Raw genomic sequence first — 4,505 nt, 5'->3', positions numbered from 1 at the left:
AATTAAATTTAAAGTAAATTACAAACAAAACAAAAAAAGCAATGACTTGAGAACCACCATAGGAATTAAGAGAGACTACAATGCCTTTGCTTCAAGAGCCTGGAGAGGGGGAAGAGAGTGTCATAGACCTGTTGGCATCTGAGTGGTGCATAAAGTGGGAAGGGGATCTTCTACCAGCATGAGCTTGAACACAGGAAGTTTATTCACCAAAACCTCACAACTCAAGAAAACAGGAAGGAAGACATGTAGTGAGGGAAATAATAGTAATAATAATATATTCAGGCTGAGCAAGATAGCTTAGCAAGTAAGAACACTCACTTTCATACCTGGTTATTTATGTTCAGTCCTCAAAACTTATATGGTAGAAAGTGACAACTGACACCTGCAAGATGTCTTCTAACTTCCACACGTGTAACATACATGTACACACACACACACACACACACACAGACACACACACACTCATGAACAAAGAATAAATACATAAACATTAAAATTATATTTATGTAACTTAATGGTAAATGGAACTTTAGGCAGAAAAATTATTGGTGAAATAAATCTTAACACACTTCTGAGGCTACATTTGATGCTGATACATAAAACATCTCAAATAAGACCATGACACTCCTAAAGCCTGTGCAGAACAAATTTCTCTCCTTTTTGGCAAGCGATAGTGATAAGCATAGTAATGCAGCAGGCTGCTGAGTGACTCACAACATTTCTGGAATGTTACCTGACCACAAACACAGGGTGGCAATTTAAAGTACAGAATTCATGTCTTCAAGCCAAAATATCATTTATTTCTAAATATAGGACACATTTTCTGACTTCTTATGCTCATAGCAGGTAGCCAACAGTGGAGGGGCCAGGGCAAATGGGAATTGCTTTGCCTCCAGCAAGAACGAGTTTGTTCTGGCATGCCAAGCAGCCTGTGACTGAAGGACACACAGCACTCCTTGGTGGTGCTTTTGGGACTGACAAAAAGAGTCAGAGGCAATTGAACTTCAATCTACATAGTCTGAAATATATTGAAATATTTCTTTGACTAGGCCATAAAGGTCATAAATTACCATGTTTAAAGATAGCAAGCTCAGGATGTACTTGGGTTGGTATACAGGAATAGTGCTTGCTCGGTGCACACAAATCCCTGAGTTCAGCCTGCAGCACATTATAAAAGCTGTCCTGGTGCCTCAGGCCTGTGATCACAGCACTCTGGAGGACCAGAAGCTAAAATCATTGGTGGCTATATAGTGTGCTTGGGGCCAGCCTGTGCTGCAGAGACTCTTGTTTCATAAAAGAAAGAAAGAGAGAGAGAGAAAGAGAGAAAAAGAGAGAGAGAGAGAGAGAGAGAGAGAGAGAGAGAGAGGGAAAGAGAGAGAGAAAGAGGGGAAGAAAGAAAGAAAGAGGGGAAGAAAAGGGAGGAGAGAGAAAGACAAAGGAAGAAAGAACGAATTAGTGATTTAAAAATCCTCAGACATTGAAATTTCCACTATTACATCCTGATGATGTCATCCCAGTACTGAACCATTAATTGCTGGAGAATCCTTTTTTTATATGATAAACTCATTCCATACTTAAATTTTTGTTGACTAATTCTATAGCTTTGAAACGACTGAAATATTTTTAATCAAATAAATCAACATAGTATTTCCCATTCTGTGCTCTGTGCACTTTAAGGAATGTTAGCTCCCCTGTGGGGCATACTTCCTTGTACCTCATGTACATCTTTTCTTCCTGAATACAACTTTCTGACTTTTTCTTGCTAGCTTTGTTTTTACATTGCCTTCCAAAGGAAAAAAAAAATGAAAACAAATAAACTCAAAGTACTGGCTACCTCAAACTCCCTCTAACAAAGGCAATCTGGTCACTCTTAATTTTTTCCCAAATTGTATCTTAGTTGTGGACTTTTACTCATTTATGCTTCTAATGTAAATGACTTCCACAACAGAGCATGGATGTCCCAAAAGGTCAGGTAATAAACTCACCTCTTGGCTCCATCTTCAGTCCCCAATTCTGTGTGTCTGGCATGTGGCCCAAATTTTTACTAGTTCCAAGTTCCTTAGGTGATGAGGATGTTCAGTTAGGGAGCATGAGATCTGATAGTCTATATCTCTAACCATAATGACTCTTAGTCCACATGTCTAACGTACCTTATATGTATGCTGTGGGTACAGGCAATCTGATTTTAAGTATTTTTAAATAATGAAATATTCTATATGTTAAAATGTAGTTAAGTATAAAAGCATAATTCATGCATCTCCTAGAATTAATACAATTGAATATTTTAAAATCAGGTTCTTTGAATGATATTTTTGATATTCAAAGATGCAAAGGCATTTTATTTTATTTATTTGATGAATTGAAATGTTGATGTGTATGAAGAGCAGGCCCAAGATTTCTCCAGTAATATTAAGTGTTCTGTCATCATTATCTTAGATACTTTGTAGTGTACATCAAACTAAACATGCCTATTGAACATATGAACATGCAAAAATTAAGACATATGCCTAAGATTACAGAGACAGAAAATGTTTAAGCTACATATCAATCACCTTCAGATATGATCCCAGGAAAATTTATGCAGTTTGAGGATACCACATTAAATGTCAAGATATGCTTGTGTTAAAAAATTCTGATACAAATAAGGAAGGATATATTTCCAGTTTCTTCTTGCCAATTCTTCTCCCTTTACTTTGCTCCAAACTAGTGATGCTTAGCATTATCTTCCAGATTAATGGGAAGCTATCCACAAAATAAGTAATTGATGATTTCAGTTTCACAGGCCAACAGAGAAGAAAAAAGAGATTGTTCCATGTGAGGACAATAGGTGAACACACACACACACACAACACACACACACACACACACGTACATACATACATACATACACACACACACATACATACACACACACACACACGTTTCTGTAACTTCTGTTACTTGTACTAGGAGTTAAACATTGTGAGCAGATAAATGGGGAAAGCCATAGAAAACTATTTCTCTCAGCCTATTTTCTGTTGCATATTTGTTGTAAAAAGTTAAAAGAATAAACTAAATCTCATTTTGCCATTGAGTCATATCAGTCTGAACTTTTGTTTTCAATGCAGACAGCTGAACCTAAGGCCTCCATGCATGCAAGTGCTGTGCTTTACTGGTAAACTATAGACAAACCCACTGTTTGACCATCCTCATATTGTTCTTCTCTCTCTGTATGTATGCTTTACTTTACAGAGGGATTTGGTTGCTTATGTCAAATGTCAATGTCAACCATCTTCTAATTCCAGCTTCATCATCAGGGAAACACCACACAAATCCTTATTGAGGGAAATTCTACAAAATACCTGGCTGATAAGTAGTGCTCAAACAACCAAGGGCCATACATATAAGAAAGCCTGTGACATGGATAGTAAAGAGACAGCATGGACACATTTCACATGAATCCTTAGCTGAAGACCTCAGATTGAAAAACAAAAAATAGAGCAAAACAGAGAAAGGAAAAAGAATGAAAAGAAAGAAAGATTAAGAAAAGTTAATAACATGTAAAATATTCCATGGTATTTTCAATATTGCCATATAAATTTTGTTTCATTAATAGGAAGAAATGTAACATACTAATGTACCATATTCACTGAAGAAACAGTAAAGTGGAACAGACTAAAGCTAATAAGTAGAAAGTGCTTAACTTTCCTGTAGAGATAAAACTCTTCCAATAAATAAAAATCTATTAAAATAAAAATGGAAATTTTCAACAGGCCCAAGCAGATTTCGTGGAAGACAGCCCGGGGCAACAGGTCCTGCCCACAACTATGATGAGTAAGTATTCTGTGGAGATATGCGAGAAAAAGAGAAGTAGAGCAGTTTGTGTGCTCTGAGGCAGGGTGGGGTTGGAGGCAAGATGGTGATGAAGAGCAGTCTGATGTGTGTGATAAGTCTTACAGCCTGAAGCCATGGTGATATACTGGCTAGTGCTGCTGCCAACAGCTATGCCCCAGCAACAGCAGGGGTCTCTGTTGATGTCCATGGCCCATGTTACCACCAAAGGCCATGTAGTCATTCATCTGTGGTGTAGGCTCCTACCTGAGCCCAGGTTGATGTGCAAGGACTTCTCTTAGCTTGCTCCACCTATTGTCCCTGGTTGTCTCATGCTAGACAATTGTCCTGCCCATCACCTGGGCATTATGGGAGAGCTGGTAGGCAAACTAAGTAAAGCCTAGCTAGATCAGGCTTTGACTTGACCCACCCTATCTACCCCATCTATGAGCTGTTGAAGCATGTAAGGATCCGGTCCTGAAGAAACAAAGCTGCAGGATCTCCATGACTCAGGGCAACAACAGGATAACCAAGAGAAATCTCCATTAGGGTGTACTGTTCATGGTGTAGCAGAAGCCAGAAGTCTTGGACTAGGCCTATGACTTATTAAAGTGAACATTTGCAAGTAAAACTGGACAAAAATGTATACTGTAGTGTCTATGGTGAGATGTTTATGGTAGTTTATTAGTTTTTTA

Source organism: Grammomys surdaster, unplaced genomic scaffold (assembly GCF_004785775.1).
Source record: "Grammomys surdaster isolate TR1022 unplaced genomic scaffold, NIH_TR_1.0 325, whole genome shotgun sequence".
NCBI classification, from domain to species: Eukaryota; Metazoa; Chordata; class Mammalia; order Rodentia; family Muridae; genus Grammomys; species Grammomys surdaster.
This window is presented reverse-complemented; position numbering follows the sequence as displayed.